The 19413-nt window shown below is 43.7% G+C and overlaps 1 non-coding gene across 1 annotated transcript; it reads left to right on the top strand.

The window, feature by feature from the left end:
* The first annotated feature begins 233 nt into the window (after positions 1-233).
* Positions 234-306, top strand: Trnar-ucg. The gene has a single exon. It is a non-coding gene; the product is annotated as a tRNA-Arg (tRNA).
* The last annotated feature ends 19107 nt before the right edge of the window (positions 307-19413 follow it).

Here is a 19413-nt window from a genome sequence, read left to right on the forward strand (position 1 = left end):
CTTCGAGGATGATTTACGTAAATGCGGCGAGGGACGTCCTGCCTTCGATTCCGAATGCACAAAGTGTGTGGTCTTGATTCCCAATCTCTATTTGGTCGGTCTCGTAAGGGTTTGAACGTAACGAATGGGTGGGAAGCAGCAAGAGGCAGCGGCTGTGTAGAACGAAAACACAATTCCTCAGCGGTATGGGCGTTTCGAGATGACACGAATGTAAGGAATACTTGGTCGTCAGTGACCGTGTGGCCTAATGGATAAGGCGTCGGGCTTCGGATCCGAAGATTGCAGGTTCGAATCCTGTCACGGTCGTGTTTTTCCAATTCTGCAAAAGAAACACACCGTTTTAGTGTAGCTATTCAGCAGTCATACAACTTACATAGCAGACGTCAGCCAGTGACATATTTAATCTTAACTGATAATATACCAGTTGCAATCAGAACATATATTTGGTTATTGTTTAAGTTTTAATGGAAGAGTGCATTACATACAAAGATAATGACTAACTTTGCTAAATGACAGACTATATAATTTCACTCCTAAATAGTGTTATCTATTTTAACACGTTATCTAAAGATAGGAATATGTTTCAACATGAAACATTTAGAATGACATTGGTGAAATTTACAATGAATTGTCCTGATTCAACCTGTTCGTTCAAAATAATGTCTTGATGTTTTATCATATACAAGAAACTTTCTATTTCTTGTAAAATATTTAACACATGTCCTTTTTCATTGGTGTGTGGAACTTGTTGTTTTAACGGTGAGCCAATGAAGATAATATCATGGCAGTGAGATTCAGATGTGGTATGAACATTGTTTTGAAAATTCCTTCTGTCTACTCTAATGTATATTTTATTTTGGCTTCCATATGTCAATTTATAAACACAATGTCGAGTGAATTTACAGCACTGATCTAGAGAATGAGATATTTGTGATTTCATTATGTTGCGTATAATGATGTTTATTTTTCTCATACTGGTTTTTTTTAGGTGTAAGTGTAATTTGATCTGTTAGTTTTCCTCAACGTAGCAAATATTTTTGTTGTTTGACAAAATATAGGTACTATGAATGTCAAATTAGTAAAAGAAGCAAATGGTATATGGCAGGAATCATGTTCAGGACAAACTGTATGAAGAGAACGCTCAGGTCATCCCATCTCCACCATGCAGAGTCAACGTTCTTCATGCCAAACAAAAAACGTCAGAAAATGATCAGATCTGACGCAACGACACCGGTCGAATCTCAACAGTCACCAACCGACCCCAACAACCTCAGGAGCCTCAGGAATCTGTGCGTCCAACAACCAGCTACTCATTGCTAAACAAATGATTCTCCTCATGAAACGGAATCTCTTGAGATACATAACGATGAAGGTTTTTAAAAGGCACGCTCCAGGCTTAACTCGAAATGAAACGCCAGCATGTCCACAGAATCCGGTGAGAACCCAGTAATGATTGATCTGAATGTTCTAACTAGAATTGTTATCATTGAAAATCTGGACCCCAAGGAAATCGTTAAGTCTTTTCATACCTGGACTGAAAGAATTCAACCTTGTACAATTTGTGATTTACATGAAATAAAGAAGAAACCGTGTCGAACTCACCACTCAGCAAACCGACTTTGAAACCAAACTTAGAAATATAAAAATAATTATAAATAATTGACAAGAGTTTGAAAGACAAAGTTAACAACATACTACAACATTTTGCAGGAGACAAAAGCATTATATCACATGAACAAGCTGGTTTCAGAAACACAATCCCGCTGATCCATGATTAAGGCTAATTAGGAATGCAGCGGAAGCCTGCAATTTCACAGGTGCAACTGCTACCCTCTTTCTGGACACAGAACGCGCTTTTGATAAGGTACAGACATCTTCACAAAATGCTAAAGCACAACTTCCCACCTACAATAGTACCATTATTAGTTAACCTCATTTGAAATTGGAAAGTACAACTACGAGACGGGGGTCAAAAGTCGCCCTCCTCCACACCCAGACCGCGAGTACCTCACGCTGCCGTCATATCCACTCAGTTATGCACGATATACACAGCGGATATCCCGAGACTCCGGTGGTAGAATGAAGACATGGTTCTACATGCAGATGACAACACTTACTGGTGTCATGCGCCCAACTCGAATGCAATCAATGAACAAGTCAACAGCTACCTCAGCAAATTTGAAACGTAGCCCAGTAAATGGAGAATCTGATTGATCTAATCCACCAAAAAGTAAACCTTTCCTTTTCAGACATGGCAATCTTACTAATCGCCGACTACAGGATAACCCAAAACTCTACATTCGACTTTGTGGACAAGAAATTGTTCCACAACTAAACGTGAAATACCTTGTCTACATCTGTCTAGATGAACTCTCAAGTAGCCAGAAAGACAGGACTGAAAAGATTAAACAAGCTGAAAGCCGATATAATTTTGTACGTCTCACGAAATATCAAACAAATGGACTGGAGCTACCAGTTTCTCTTCTTACATTCTAATGAAACGAAAAAATAACCTCTGTCTGCTAACCAGAGGATGCTTCAATTAGCTGAAGATCTACGATATACCTTCCAAACAAACTCCCTTCACGAAACACTTAAAACCAAGAACACACTGCTGTAGATCGACGGTATAGCTTCAAAACAAACTTCCTTACGAAACACTTAAAACCAAGAACATACTACACAGAATAAAAGAAGAAATCACCAGATTCGGGACAACAGACTACGTAACAACAGACTCACAAAATCACTCTTGTAGCCCTATCACACAACGTTTAATTTTCCGAAATTCAAAAGTTCATTTTCCCCTATATTTTTCTCGAAGTAGTATCCAATTCACTCCAACAGAATCCTCTGGAAAACGAAGAACTCAATGAAACTGTCCACAAACCAAGAGCATCTACAAGTATTTGGGATAATGTAGCAGCCTGATATACAGGAGAACAACCTACTGAGCAAAATTACTTCAAACAACTCCTATATCAGAAGATAACATTCTCTGCACCGGCAAGATTTTAAAGTTTCGCGTCTTCCACAGAATTAGACAGAAACGTTTCTACACCAACGAATTACAAATTCACACTATAGCACTATCAAGACCACTGAGACAATATGTGCGTACGTAAGACGAACAACGAGCAACAAATTTCTACCGGGGTTTTTTATCGACAGAGGGGTTTTTCTCTCAGGCGTAAGGCATATGCAGGAACATGGCACGAAAGAAACTTCATTAACAACATCTTACTCTCAGCTATCCATCTAGATCCAGTTAAAAGTTCTACAAAATTAAATAAGGATCCAGTTGTCGTAAATAATTGGCGTCACAACAACACAGAATACAAATACCGGTTGGAAAGGCCTGTAACCCAACATCTCCTTTAAGATGGAATGAAAGATTTTTCAAGAATGCTTTGTAGATGCTTGTCACTTAGGAAGTCCCGTCCAGATTGTCTGACTAATATTTTAGTTGGTTGGTTATATGCATATGTTTCAGTGCGTTCTAGTCGTTCTATGCAAACACAAATTCTGGCTGCTCCCATTCAAAGTGCCGACTCTGGGTCAGTCAGTTAACGACAAATAGCCAGTACAGTTCTAGGGGTACTGTCGTGATCTTCTGTATGTCCACAACGCCGTGAATCAGTTTCTGCTTCCTTACGCAGTTCTGTTCCTCTGGCCGGCCGGGGGGGCCGAGCGGTTCTAGGCGCTACAGTCTGTATCCGCGCGACCGCTACCGTCGCAGGTTCGAATCCTGCCTCGGGCATGGGTGTGTGTGATGTCCTTAGGTTAGTTAGGTTTAAGTAGCTCTAAGTTCTAGGGGACTGATGACCTCAGAAGTTAAGTCCCATAGTGCTCAGAGCCATTTTTTTCTGTTCCTCTTGTGAACTTTTCCTGAACCAAACCACTCGCATTTTATTTAATAATCCATTATTAATATCGCGAAACTCAAGCGGACTGGAACATTACATCTACTAAAATTATTTGCAGAAATACGGCCTATGTTGCGAACTACACGCACAACTAAATTGTGAAGGTAAGAAAATGTATATGACAAAATGTAATTTTTTGTTGTAACCCTGAATTCCTGTTCATGACATTAATGGCTAATGCTTTTTATTCGGAACTGGGAAGATAAGTCCGTGTTGATTCTATTTTACCTTGGAGTGGGCATTAAAGTGGCTCTCGCTTGGAAACAAATGAATACCTACTACCAACACGTCTGTTCCAGGCCAATCCATTCTCCATGCACTCATTTTCTCTTCCTTGTTCTTTACGAATGCAGACATAGCTGTAGTCATCCAAGTATTTTTTCACAGTCGAAAGATACGTAACTCTCTGTTCCCTGTGTTTATGCAGAACAAGGGATACTGTCGTGATCTTCTGTATGTCCACAATGCCGTGAATCGGTTTCTGCTTCCTTACGCAGTTCTGTTCCTCTGGCCGGCCGGGGGGGGAGGTTAGTGTCTTTCAGACAAAGTAATGTTTCATAATAATGGCACCCGTGTGCCTTGAAATTTAATACATTAGGAAATGTTTGTAAATTGCTGCCTATTAAAAGTGAAACAACACGAACATGAAGATGGCACGCAAGAAACAAGCAAATGGCGTGAATACTACTTGTACCACATTCTGTATAAAAGAAAAGGTTAGACAGAGGGGTTTCTTATTCATAAATAGTATGTGAATGTCGATTACTGTAATTTGCATAAGAACGTGGACTGTCTGCCAACACATTCTGGTATTCGACTGCAGCAGTATCATGACATATCGGGTCTGCAGTTCCACAATGTTGCTGCACGTGTTGTTTGGCATGCCACGATTTCCACGTAAATATGAAATTGATGAGATCATAGTGACTTTGCCGAACACCACGATAGGCCTCAAGGATCGCACGCGACTAGAGTGCGAGAGGACTGGCTCGGCCCTACAGCATCGTACAGTAACATCACATTTCTTGAGTCGGGAAATGGGCTTGCTTCCAGCAAGGCAAGAATGTATACGCGATGTGCAACGACGAGTGGAGCACCACGGAATGTCAGCAACAGAGGGAGGTATACCAGCAGAGGAACGGCAACAATGGACACTAGAGTGACACCACAGCATCTTTTGAGACGAGTCTCTGTTCTACGTATTGTGTCCCGAGAGACGTATCCGTGTGCGCAAGCCTCTGAAGTCAGCGCGAGACTGTCATATGGGCACAGCACATGGCGTATAGGTGTGGGATGTCACTGGGTACGCTACACGATCAGTTCTGGTTCGCATAGTCGATAAGATGAACAACAGTTATTGCATTTCTTATCAGGTCGGTGGCCCCGTGACGTTACATCTAAACAAGAAACTATAAAGCTGCAGGCTGCCAATCCTATAATGACGTACCTTGATACTGTTGATATCCAACTCTTGCCCAACTCAGCTTATGGTGGGATGTGTCATCTAGAGAAACTATCTGGTAATAAGTTATAGAGTTACTGGAATGCCTTAATCACTAATTAACCACCTCCACGACAAAGTTTACGCACAATGGAATGATGTGCCCATATCAATGATCCAGTTCCGTTTCGGCTACGTAGCCTGCAGGTTCAGAGCCACTGTTGCCATCAGAGGTGGAAGCTCTGTGTTATGAATGTCACTCTTTTGTTGTGTCACGGTTTCTTTGTACTTAGTGTGGCCGGATTGATGTCAGTAGCCAACATTACTTGACAGAAGAAGGTACATGGTAGCAGGACAGAGGAGGGCGTCTGGGCGTTCTTTGGCAAGAAGCTCTGAATGGCCCCGTCTGACACAGCAAAAATTACCATTCATTCCTTGCCATATACAAAGTCACCATACTTCTAGGAGTACCGTCTCCATCAGCGCCGAACACTGGTGACACAGTAGAAGTGAAGGAGTCAGAATGTAGCAAGGCCGACCAGAGTTACCACACGTTCTGGACCAACACCTGGCTATTATTTTTCCTATGTAACAAGATATGCTGCCTCAGCAAACCGTTCGTGGGTGAAACTCACATTAATGCTGCCCATTTTAGACAGGCAGCATTAGCCACTGCCAGCAGAGTTCGAGAAATGCTCCATGCCACTCGCTGACCTGATGTAATTCATCTAGCTGCCACTACTAGAGGTGACCTGCATTGGCTGCTACTGGCAGGACCTAGGCCCGATGCTGCAGAGTGTCGACCTGGTACCTTTAGTCAGGGGACCGCTCACTGGCTGACAGTGGGTTAGGGTTCGCGCCTCGGCGTGACCAGTCGAGGAGTCATTGCGTCCCTACTGCATGCACACTCGGCTGCTGTCTTTTGCTGGCTCACTAGTTCTGCACACGACTGTCGCTCCCGCCCACACTGCCTACCTCAGCACACTCACTGCATCGTGCCTGCATCTCCTCGCCTCCACAGCAGCCTGACGCTGGCCCAGGGGCCTGACTTGACACTTCTCCACCTGCCAAAGCGCTGACGCCATTGACACCTCTCCTTGGCCTATCACCGCTTCAAACTGGCTGGTCTGTGAAGGCTGCTAGCTGAGTTTAACACTTTACTAATATCCAGGACCGACGTCTGACACTCGCTGCTCAGGGCCGCAAATCAACTGCTATAACTAATGGGATGGATAAATTAATCTTTCTTTCACACTTCGCTGACCTACTAACTGACATCTCTTTGGTTAAAATTCTTCTACGCAGCTAAATAACACTCACAATCACCATAATCAGCAGCGGGACACCTGAATACAAGCGCAGTCCTGACACCACTCTGCACCTTGTACATCTTCAATGAAAAAATTAAATAAAGTATTCCTCTGCCAAGCGTTACATAGTGTTGCACTAAAAATACAACTAAATTATTGACTATGCTTTTTTTGCTCTGTTTTAATGTCCAGCAGTGTACTCTTTGTATTTGAAATATAGTAGGTTTGAGGAAACAAAGAGAGGTGGGTACAGTGGTATAAGGAACAGGACAGCCAATATGAAACAGCACAACGCTAGATTCTATCGAGAGCACTTCAATGTTTATCACAAAAGGAGAATGAGTTTGTCGAAAAGTTTCTAGATATGATATGGTGGATCAGTGTTAATACCTATCAGTGGATAGATAATGTTGAGGCAAATAGAATCATTCTACAGCAAGAAGAACACCGAGCATGAGACGCTTTCTTATGGTGACCATCAAACCATCAACTGATGTGCCAAGGAAGGTGACTGAAGAATTTCCGAAGAACCTGACTGATCCTATTTGTGGGTATTCTGCCCAATCGTGTAATGTAGGGTGCCTAGGAATCTCCTTTCTCGGATAGCTAAACAGCATTTCAGGCAAATCCTATTAATAGAGTTTATTTCAATATGTTAAATTGACAACACTTGCGTTTCCACAAAGATGAGCAACAAGCAAATGGCGACATGCAAACAATTAATGTCTCTCGATATATAGAATTTCCATGCAAGCAGATCATCCAAGCTCATAAGTTACTGCTATAGAGTTTATACCACAGCTCTAGTGCGGCTCTTCTAGTGCGATCGAAGCTAGCTGGAGGAGCACTTACATTGTCTTCGTACAGATACCGCTCCTACAGTGGTGTCGTTCTAGTCAGCGTACTATTGGCTGAGGTCGTCTCACAGCCTTCTCTACTGTGAGTTTCCATGCCTACGTGCCGACGCTTGATGTTACGCCGGAAAATTCCCCCCTCCCCCCCTCAAGGAGACGGACCGTCGTCGGGTAGAGAGCGTGGCAACGGCGGGGGAGGCCGGGGGGTGGAAGTTGCGCTGGACCGGAAGCTGTGGCTGCAGGTGGCGTCGAACTTCCGGTTCGGCTCGCACCGCTCCGTCCGGCCTGCGCCCTGGAAACGTCCCCCGGAAAGCAACCAGAAGGGTACGCATCCACCTCCACCGGCCAATAAACTGATGTGGAAGGTGTCGACTGCTGCTGTGTGGGCGGATTCAGCTCCAGTGGTAGGACTAGAGAAGGCGGAGGCTCCGTCTCCATGGGATCGTCCCGCGGTGTCGTGATGACACTCTCTGGCGGCCGATGTGGCCGCGCTGTCCTCGGGATCCATGAATCTGGGTCAAGAGGCACAGAAAGATCACCGTGCACATGGCAGTGTCGAAGTTGATTTTGATGGCGGTGCTACATGCCGTCTGAACCTGAAATAAGGTACATGCATGCGCCAAGCTGACGGACGATCTCGCCTCGCGCCCACCATCTGCTGCCGCTAAACACCCTGAAAAAGACAGTAACATGCGACGCGAAGCGATACTTGCGGCCTTCCTTCGTCGCCGGATGCTGAGGAGGGTGGAGCAGGTGGAGCAGTGTCCGATGGCGCCGGCTGTGAAGCAATTCCGGCGGCAATGAATGCTTTCACGACCGGATAGTACTGTTGTTGATAATTCTTCCGGGTTATATGGCCGTGGTCCATGGACTTCTTCTATTCCTAACGTTTCGTCCAATACTACGTTGGACATTTTCAGAGGTATGGCTGGTCCTGCTGAGTCCTGCCGGAGTCCAGCAGGACCAGCCATACCTCTGAAGATGTCCAACGTAGTATTGGACGAAACGTTAGGAATAGAAGAATTCCATGGGCCACGCCCATATAACCCGGAAGAATTATCAATAAAAATTCCGCCGGCGATGGTGCATCTCGTGGGTGCGAACGATAGGAGGCGAGAAACAGCTCCAATGCTTCATCCCTGGTGTGTGCGGAGCGAAGTTTGGCCATTTACTGTTTGAACGTTGCATTTCGCCGCTTAACTGTGCATGGAACGGTGCGATAGTTACATGCTGTATGCCATTGCGTGCACAGAAAGTTTCAGACTTGTTTGACGTGAACTGAGGTCCGTTGTCTGACACTATTACTTCAGGTAAACCTTCGAGGCAAAATTAGAGGACAGCACCTACGTGACGTTGTCGAGTTCATTGGCACAGCAAAAGTCAATGTGCTATACGAGTCAACCACAATCAACCAACGAGCGTTCCAAAAAGGTCCTGCAAAGTCTATGTGCACCCATTGCCATGGTGATGTTTGTGGCGGAGCGGACTGGTTTTCCGCACATGCGTCACTCTGTGACGTCATCTGTTCTGTTTGGGCGTCCATACCCTGCCACGTAGAGTGTCGACGCGCTGAATGTTTCGTCCGAACAATCCCCACTGGTGAAGTAAGTGGAACACTCCTTTCTGCAAAGCTTTAGGGATCAACACACTTGGGTGTCCATTGTCATTTTGAACAAGAATCACCCATTTCAGTATAGCGAGGCTACGCCGACATGCAAAGTATCGGCGCACGACAGAGTTCTTTATGCTACACATGAAACGACGCCAATATGTGCGAATGAATTTTAGCAAAATGTACAAATCTGAATCAGGTTCCACAGCCTGTGACATTTTCCTATAGTTCAGCCGAAAAGATTGAAACCTGAGCATCGATGTGGCAACGAGATGCAGCAGAAGCGTCAAAATCTGTATCAGGGCCAATCTGATGACGTGAATATGCGTCCGCACTACCATGTTGAGCAGTCGGACGGTACACAACCTTGTACTGGTACTGAGACAACAACAAAGCCCGTCTGTGCCAGTTTTGGGTAGTTTGGAAAGGAACCGGTTTCGTGGGATGAAACAAGGACTGAAATAGCTTGTGATCCGTTATTAAGTAGAATTTTGTGCCATACAAATAGTGGTGGAATTTGGTGACACCATACACAAGGGCCAAATCATCCTTTTCAATTTCTGAATAGTTACACTGATCTCTGGACAACACATTTGATGCGAAAGGAATAGGCCTCTCTTTATCACCAATTCTGTGGAAGCGTTAACTTGCAATACATATGGTTTGTCAGGATCAAAATGAACTAAGTATCGATCCCTGAACAATGCATCTTTAAGTTTTTGAAAAGCTACTTGGTACTCAACTATCCAAACAAAGGGGAGATTCTTCCGACGCAAGCGATGAAATGGAGCTGTAATTTGTGCAGCATTAGATATGAACCAAATATAATAGTTCATTTTCCCTAAACCTGACTGCAATTCTGTAACATTGCGAGGAACAGGCAAATCTCGTATAGCTAACAAATGCGACTAAAGAGCATATACAACTTGACGGTTTATGACATGACAAAGATATTTCAATTCGGGTTTAAGAAAATCACACTTGTCCAGTCTACACTTCAGTCTTGCATCAGATAACATACGAAACAAAGCAGTCAAATTTGCAAATGTTCTTTAGGTGTACGACCTGCTATGACAATATCGTCAAAATAGTTTGAACAGTTTGGACCTTGTGCAGTCAGCTGTTCAAAATACCGCTGGAAAATGGTGGGTGAGGAAGCACTGCCAAGAGGCAAACGCAAATATTTACACAAGCCCAACTGAGTATTCACTACACACACTTTTTGAGACTCTTCATTGAGCAGTATTTGAAGACACGTGTCACGCAAATTCTCTTCTCGGATTAACGATGAGGGCTCTTCAGCCACTCGGTCTAGAGGTGGCTTTTATGCACTTTCCCTAAGCCTCCAGTGTAAATACTGGGCTGTAGCCTCCACCCCGTGCCAGATACCTGCTGCACAAACATTCAGAAGGAAGCTTTCGCACTCAGACATGAGCTGTACACCAGGCGCCGACAGATGAGGTACACAGACTCTGTGCCACTGTGAGTGGTCGGCTCAGGAACGGTATCTGGTCGCCAACAGTGACCAACATTGCTTCGGCACATATAACAATTTCGATCCCGCAGGGGAACTACGAGACACGTAATATTTCAGTTCTGTGGGAAGAGAATGAGTTGGAGCCTTCACTTCTGAGGGGACGACTGTGCTGTATGACAGTTAATACGATGGCTTGCTCTCTGGAATTAGTTTATACCCTGTGAGATGCAGATTATTAAAAGTAAACTGCAAAAAGACTCTTAAGTATTGGGAAACGAAAGATAGAAGGAATATGCAGATACAACGAGCGCAGCAGACCAGAGCTGTCTAGGATTGGTGACAGACTGAGGCTGACTGTCGTAAATTTCCCTGTAGATAATATTCTTATTTACTTATTTCCATATTAGAACTGGGATACATACTCATCTCCAGTGGTATCAGCACAACAGAAGACATTTTCCTCAGGTGCATAGTGTCCCATATCTGTTATTTTTCCATCTAACCCACAAGTTACGTATATTTTTCTTTGCACATGCCAAAAACTTTTGTCAATAATTTACATATTATTACCTTAGCGTATGTCACTGGTACTCAGCACATACAGGGTGATTCATTATTATGTGAATACTATTTGAGAAAAAGGACTTGCTCTGAGATTTCGTTATACAGAGTCTCAACCTGATCAACACAGCTAATGCACTCAACGTTCAGAAATACAGTTTATTGATAATTGTCTGCTACTAATCCAATTGCTACAAATCTTCTGGTAAACGAGCAGGTGACCATCTACCTGAAAATCGTTCTGCAAGCCTGCGGCACACTTTTTTCGCCGGCAACACAACTTCCAGTAAGCTTGCAATCATTCTTCTCTGTTCAAGTGTGAGTCTATCAGACATCGGTTCCAACAAACTGGAGTAAAAAAGGAAAAAAAATTAAAATTCTTCACATAATGTTGACTCACCCTGTAGATATGGTAGATGACTGTCAAATGTGATGTACTTTAAATCCAAAGGCGATTAACTTGACTGATCACAGGCTATACCTAATCATTTGTACATTACATTATCTTTGTTAACAGAATATCCTACAAAGGAATGTATTTCAACAGTAAACATTTGTAAGAGAATTCGTGAAATTTTCGATGCATTTTTTTTTGTTTTTTAGCTTCGTCTGTGTGTTAAAAGCAATGCAGAATGTTTCGTCACATATGTAAAACTTCATTTATCATCTAAAATACTTACTTGCCTACGGTTTTCAGCAGTCGCTGGGACCGCCAGGCATCGTGTTACGTCACTAACTGAGTTTTTGCAGTTTTAGGTGTGAACTAAGTTTAGACAGTTTCATGTCAATGACGTTCACAAATTCCATGGATATTGTTTTGAAATATTCCCGTTAGTCCTATGATTGTTATATCATGGCAACCGCATTTTAACTTATACATTCCTGAATGTGTGAATTTACAGGGTTGTTCCACAAAATGACAAGTTTGTCTTCTGTTGCGTGTTCTGATAATTATTCTCAGCTTGAACTTTTGACATGAACGTTTCATATTATCTGACACTTTCCTCAATATGTAAACCAACGATACCATTTATGAGAAAATAAACACTAACAAAGCAATAGTAACTGACAAGGAAATACAGTAGCAGTCATGTTGAAGAAAGTATGTAGAAAAAGAATCTTAGAGTTTCATTTGCGTAAAAAATTACATATCTCTTAATAGTTTTCAACAGTTACTTGACAGAAGAGAAGAATACATATTGTTCCATAATGAACCTATCCGCATATGCATTGCAGTCACTACCAAAAAGTCATATACGTAGCAGCCCTATCAATCTAGTAATAAACCGTAAAAGAGATTTGCAATCTGACTAAAACAACAAGGTAATGTATATACTTACTCAAGACTGTATAAGCAGAAATCAGTATACAGTGAATAGTTTGAGCGAAATGATATCACAAATTATAGACATCGATATTCTACACCAATTAAAACATTTTGTTGAATATAATCAACGTGATCACCAACGTAGCAGTTGATGACACCATTGAAAATGTCAAATATAATGTACTCATCGTCAGATGAACGCAATATTTGTAGACGAATTTCATTATTTTACTAAAATTATAGCTCTCCCATAAATATTCCAAGTCCAATAACCAACTACATGTGCTAGAATACGGTTTAGTAATAGGAAACTACCTTGTTGGTACACTAGCTAGTATTTTACTACACCATACTGAGAACTAATTTCCTCATACCATCTCACATGGATTAATAATATTTATTTCTTGTACAGGTATGTAGATAACACCCTAACATTGCAAGACCGATCAGAAAAATAAATAGATATATTCTACTGAAACGAACAAATTATACAAAAATATAAGCAATATGGAAAGGATAGATCGCTGCTCACTACATGAGGAGGCATTGGGTCACAGAGAGGTTCGATCAGACTGTTACAAAACTGAGCTTCAGAGCAAAATTCCTCTTCAGAAATAAGTAACACACACGCATTCATACGAGCACAACTCACACAGACATTACCACTGTCCCTAGGCGCCTGAGTACGACATAGCATGAGTCAGGTCCTACTGTCAGTGGCCATGTCTGTGTGGACTATGCTTGACTGAATATGTGTGTGTTTTCTGCTTCTGAAGATGGACTTCGTCTTGAAACTCAGGATTTAGTCTGTTTTTTCATTGTGCCTGTCTGCAGCTCAATTCCTCGTCTGTGTGATGAGCAGCAATCTGTTCTTCCCATATTGTCATTCCATTATCTGATTTCACTCAAAAATGTATGTACAATCGAGCATGAGCACCGAAATAAAATAAACTTTTTAGAGCTAACTTAAATACCAAAAACAGAAGAAAACTATGGCTACTATTCCACTTTACACGACAAAACTTTTATTAAAAAGCTACACCGAAATGGAAGGAAAATAAAATAAAAGGCAGCATCACACTAACGAGGAAAGATGATAACAAAGAAGATCAGTTTACTGTCATACCATATTGGCAAAAAAACTTCCGATAAAGTTTGGAATACTAAACTCATGTATAGGGGGCAAGGAACACGAATTTCTGTTTAGCCAGATGATGTAGGCTTGCTTCGCTTACCCTGATGACTGTCGACATTACTCCTTCAAGTGGCAACCGCCACTTCCCTCGTCAGCTGATTTAGTGCGCCGTCTGTAATGGTTCCGATTACCATCCAATATATTCTCTTAACTCTCCATCTTTACTGTCTTATTTACTTTCATTTATTTTGTTACTTTACCCAAAATTTTGAAATCTTTCAGACTCTGTCTGAGATGTAAGCAAGACTTCTTAAAGATATTCGTAACAGTAAACTTTGCTATGAGCTTGATAGGTGGTTTTTGCGTAACAATAACTATACTAGTAGTATTTAATAAATATATTACGGCAGGGTCAGTCTTACTGACTTTGTTGAATGTAGGTCTACACAAGAACTTATACGTGAGTGATTCGAGTTCTCAGTATTCACTATTTGCGGTCTGGAAGATGCAGCAACTGAACTGGATGGTCAAGTTTTGTTTTGCTATAATGATCGTACCTTTGTATCGATTTCTGATGCCGGAAAATCGTGACTATGAAGGAGTTTTTTAATCATGACTATGTTTACTCCATTGATATCCTATTGATTTGTGGAACCTTGACTCATTTACGTTCGAAGTGCTATCTCAGATTGAGTGTACTTTGTTGATCAGTCGTATGTCGTTAATTTTAATTAAACCTCTCTGTAATGCAAGCAGTTTGCTTACCATAACTGGAGAACTTTTTTCTTTCATCACAGGTAACTTAGGCATCCTGGAGTGGTAGCTGATGCTGAAATGGCGAATAGAGGAGACCTCTCAAGCTCTGCGGCGCGATATCACGCCGTCTGCAGGGTTTTCAGGCTGACGCCGTTCACTGTCGACATTGAGAAGTGTGAGCTACGGAGAACACGTTCTGGTACGCAAAACGCAGCTTTTGTTCTCGTCATGAACCTAGTAATAACTGCGCATGTGGAGGACTGGTTGCAAGCTACGAACGCAAGAAAAAAGGACTCCATTACCTTCACGTGGTTGTTAGGCTATGTGACGACATACGACTCTACCACGGCCATATCGATCGCCGCAGACCTGTTTCGAAACACCTACAAGTACCAGAAGATGCTCACTCTGTTGTTTTACCGGGACAGTGGCATCCTGTGGTTGCGCCAATTCTCCACTGCGGCAGTGAGGATCTCCTGCAAAGTGGTGTATGCAGGCTCTCTCGCGCAACGTGTGGCCGCTGTGACGTTGAAATGTCTGACGAACGAAGTGAAATGGACATACATGTTACCACTGCTCTCATGTTGTATTGCACTTACCGCTGTTGCCAGGTATGTGGGCCTCGTTCTCCTTGTGAGGAGTGAGTTACGCCAGCTGAACCAGTGTCTGAGAGCTGCAGCCCGAGTCAGATGACAGCGGCGACCACTTGCGGACCGCTACCGGAAGCTGAGGAGCGTCTACTCCGCACTGTGCCACCTGTCCCAGGAGGTCGTTTCTGTCCAGCAGATATTCTTAGTTTTATTCATGGTGACAGCGGTGTGCAGTATATCTTGGAATACAGTTGCCGCTGTTTTATTACAGCACCAGAAACAGCTCGTGGAGAGACTTATTTAGCATATACTGTGGCAGTCGTCACTGGTGTTAATGGTGACAGTGGCCTCGCACGCGCTTTCCAGGGAGGCGGCGCAGACAGCTCCTGTCCTGTACCGGCTACTCCTGGGTTCGTCTCTCCGCACCTCAGAAACGGTAGAGCTGCGCCACTTCTGACGACTGGCTCGCAGCCAGAGTCCAACTCATTAACTTTGCGGCGTCGTTCCCTTGGACACGCGGATGCTATTGGCCTCGTCGTCTTTCGTTAAAACTTGCACCGTAATTTTGTTGATTTTCTGGGAATTTCTCTGAAAAAAAATGAACAGTGAATTAAATATTATGACAGCAGTATTGGTGATTATGGGTTGTCCTGCACTAACATTCTATAAGTGTTGCTATGATTGCGAACTTGTAGAATACATGGCTATTACATTAATTTTTACCAGAGTCTCAGGTAGTTATTAAAAGTCTTAGTGATGTAAAGAATGGGACTTCATTTCTTCAAAATTTTACCTTGCATAGTATTGTACAATACAGCCAAGGCGTACAAAGGTGGACGCATTCCAGTCTCTTGTGCGGTATATCCAGTTACAGTTCGGTCAGCTTCTCTCAAAACCAACATGTAACCCCCCATCGCTGGAAACCGAAGGGCACAAATCAAAGCTACTCTTCTTTCTTCACTAAGTTAAACTTTCACGCAAATGGTAACTGTTAATAGCAAGACTGAAATGATTTACTTAAACGAAGATACAAATTGTAGGAAATTTATAATTCTTAAGGCACACAATAAGTTATTGCATTTAAGTGACAGAGTAAAGATTAGAAACAGAAACTCGAATGTTTTTAGAGAGACGACAGAGAAGCTGTGTTCGTCAGAAGAAGACGGAAGGTTGACGAAGAGGTTCAAATGTTACATGGACGTACAGGAACCAACAGCATGCGTCAACAGAAGTAGGCCACGGCCCCTAGCTGACGTAGTAAGCGATGTTTCGTCACTGTCTTCAGTTGGACGTCAAACATGAGTGACTGCAGTTCAAAGAAGCTATTCACAAAAATTATACTAGAGTTAATCTCGGACATGAAAATGACTGCTAGTTGCTTTGCTGCGTAGAGGAAAGGGACCAACACAGTCTTAAACACCAAGTCAGTTGGAGAAACCATCATTAAACACAGCGAAACATCAATGAAACGGTATCCATATCGAGACCTCCATGCTTCCCATGACACAGTCCACCATGTCTCACTCAACCCAAATGAATCAATTCACGTTGTGTCATGTAGAGATACACACTTTCTCGTAGATGGCCAACCTATTCAAACAACTGTCATACTATATCCTGTACTTGTAATCGATCTACACACATCAAATACGTTTTGCATCACCTCGGTTCCGAGAGCTCGCGAACCTGTACAGAAAATTGGAATAGAAATCAAAATAAACATCATTTCCGCCTTTTTTATTGATCATGAGAACCACACATTGCATGTTGTACAACCAGACAGCGTCACTTTCAGAGGTGGTGGCCCAGATTGCTGTACACGCCGGTACCTCGAATATCCAGTAGCACGTCCTCTTGCATTGATGCTTGCCTGTATTTGTCGTGGGATACTATCCACAAGTTCATCAAGGCACTGTTGGTCCACATTGTCCCACTGCTCAACGGCGATTCTGAGTAGAGCTCTCAGAGTGGTTGGTGGGTCACCTCGTCCATAAACAGCCCTTTTCAATCTATTCCAGGCATGTTCCATAGGGTTAATGTCTGGAGAACATGCTGGCCACTCTAGTCGAGGGAAGCCATTCACAAGATGTGCACGATTTGGGCGCGAATTTTCGTCTATGAAGAAGAATGGCTCGCCAATATGCTGCCGATATGGCTGCTCTATCCGTCGGAGGATGGCATTCGCGTATCGTACAGCCTCTCGGCGCCTTCCATTACTGCCAGCGGCGTACATCGGCCCCACATAATGCCACCCCAAAACAGCAGGGAATAGTCTGCCCCCAGTAGTTGAGTGGTCAGCGCGACAGAATGTCAATTCTAAGGGTGCGGGTTCAATTCCCGGCTGGGTCGGAGATTTTCTCCACACAGGAACTGGGTGTTGTGTTGTCTTAATCATTATCATTTCATCCCCATCGACGCACAAATCGCCGAAGTGGCGTTACATCGATATACTTGCACCCGGCGAACGGTCTATCCGACGGGAGACCCTAGTTACATGACATTTAATTTTAGCAGGGAGTCCCCACCTAGCTGCACTCGTTGGACAATGTGTCTAAGGCGTTCAGCCTGACTAGGTTGCCTCCAAACACGTCTCCGAGGATTGTAGGGTTGAAAGCATATGCGACACTCATTGGTGAAGAGAACGTGATGCCAATCCTGAGCGGTCCATTCGGCGTGTTGTTGGGCCCATCTGCACCGCGCTGCATGATGTCGTGGTTGCGAAGATGAACCTCGCCATGGACGTCGGAAGTGAAGTTGCGCATCATGCATCACAGTTTGAGTCGTAACACGACATCCTGTGGCTGCACGAAAACCAATATTCAACTTGGTGGCGTTGCTGTCAGGGTTCTTCCGAGCCATAATCCGTAGGTAGCGGTCATCCACTGCAGTAGTAGCCCTTGGGCGGCCTGAGCGAGGCATGTCATCGACAGATACTGTCTCTCTGAATCTCCTCCATATCCGAACAACATCACTTTGGTTCACTGCGAGACGCCTGGACACTTCCCTTGTTGAGAGTCTTTCCTGGCGCAAAGTAAAAATGCGGACGTGGTCGGACTGCAATATTTACTGTATAGGCATGATTGAACTACAGACCACACGATCCATGTACCTCTTTCCTGGTGGAATGACTGGAACTGATCGGCTGTCAGACCCTCTCCGTCTAATAGGCGCTGCTCATGCATGGTTGTTTACACCTTTGGCCGAGTTTAATGGCAGTCAAAGGGACTGTGTCTGTGATAAAATATCCACAGTCAACTTCTATCTTCAAGAGTCCTGGGAACGAGGGTGATGCAAAACTCTTTTTTGCGTGTAGAATCATTAACGACAGCTCCCCGGCAGCAACCTAGAACACATGATAATTAAATAAAACTTGTTGATCAGAATCGTCGCCACTTATTGCGGCTGTGCCCTCCCGTGATGTTTCGTGATTCCTGGCTGCGTGAGGGGAGGGTGGAATGATAGGTGGGTGGACGGTTTCCTCTCACTACAACAAAAAATGCACACGTGGTGCTTAATTTGAATGATGTCCAATCTGAAGTTCTTTGGTTAACAGCAATCAAAATACTATGTCTAACGATTATCATAGCTAGCGAAGGTGCGAGACGACGACTATTGATGTGTAAGACTAGAGCACAGTGTGGCATATTGAGGCACAATGCCAGCTGAGTCTCGATGCGACATAGCAAGGCAGTATACCTAGATGAGAGAATGGGAGAGCTGTTTTTTTTCTGAATTGGGTTTCGATCTCCCCCCCCCCCCCCCCCCCCCTCCATGGAGTGGGCTGGTAGCAGCTTAGTACGTCGCTCTTCAGCCTACAAAATATTTAAAAATGTGATAAGAATATAATAAACAATAAAAGCAGGCGATAGAAACGGTGACCTTTTAAATTTTGAAATGGCGGAAATTCAACACTAAACACTCACGTAAACACTGCACTAAAAAATTATCACGGAGATGAGACACCACAACCTATGGCCGATGGAGGGATGGGGGTGGGGAGTGGACCCGGACAGATGAGGGGAGAAAAGGGGGGCTGACGAGGGAGACAGGCCGGTCGTCGACGGCTGCCTATATGCACGCGGCCCAGGGGGCGCCATCGGCGCGTTCCCTGGGGCCGTGTCCTGATCTCCTCTCCTCATCGGGACGCCTAGTTCAGAGCCTGCTGTACAGTGTTTCCCAGTGCCGACCAGTGTGCTGGCGAAGGCGTACTCCAGCAAATTGTGGGCCTCTGAATACGGAATTCCCTGAAGATTACCGAAGTTGAATATCCCATGCGTGAATCACCAGTTACTATCCCACGTTCAAAGGGAAGCATTTTCACATGAATCATCTGAGTACAAACGACAGATCCGTCAATGCACTGCCCTTTTACACCTTGTGCACGCCACACTAACACCGTCTCTGTACGTACATATCGCTAACCC

Source organism: Schistocerca americana, chromosome 1 (genome assembly GCF_021461395.2).
Source record: "Schistocerca americana isolate TAMUIC-IGC-003095 chromosome 1, iqSchAmer2.1, whole genome shotgun sequence".
In the NCBI taxonomy this organism is placed as follows: domain Eukaryota; kingdom Metazoa; phylum Arthropoda; class Insecta; order Orthoptera; family Acrididae; genus Schistocerca; species Schistocerca americana.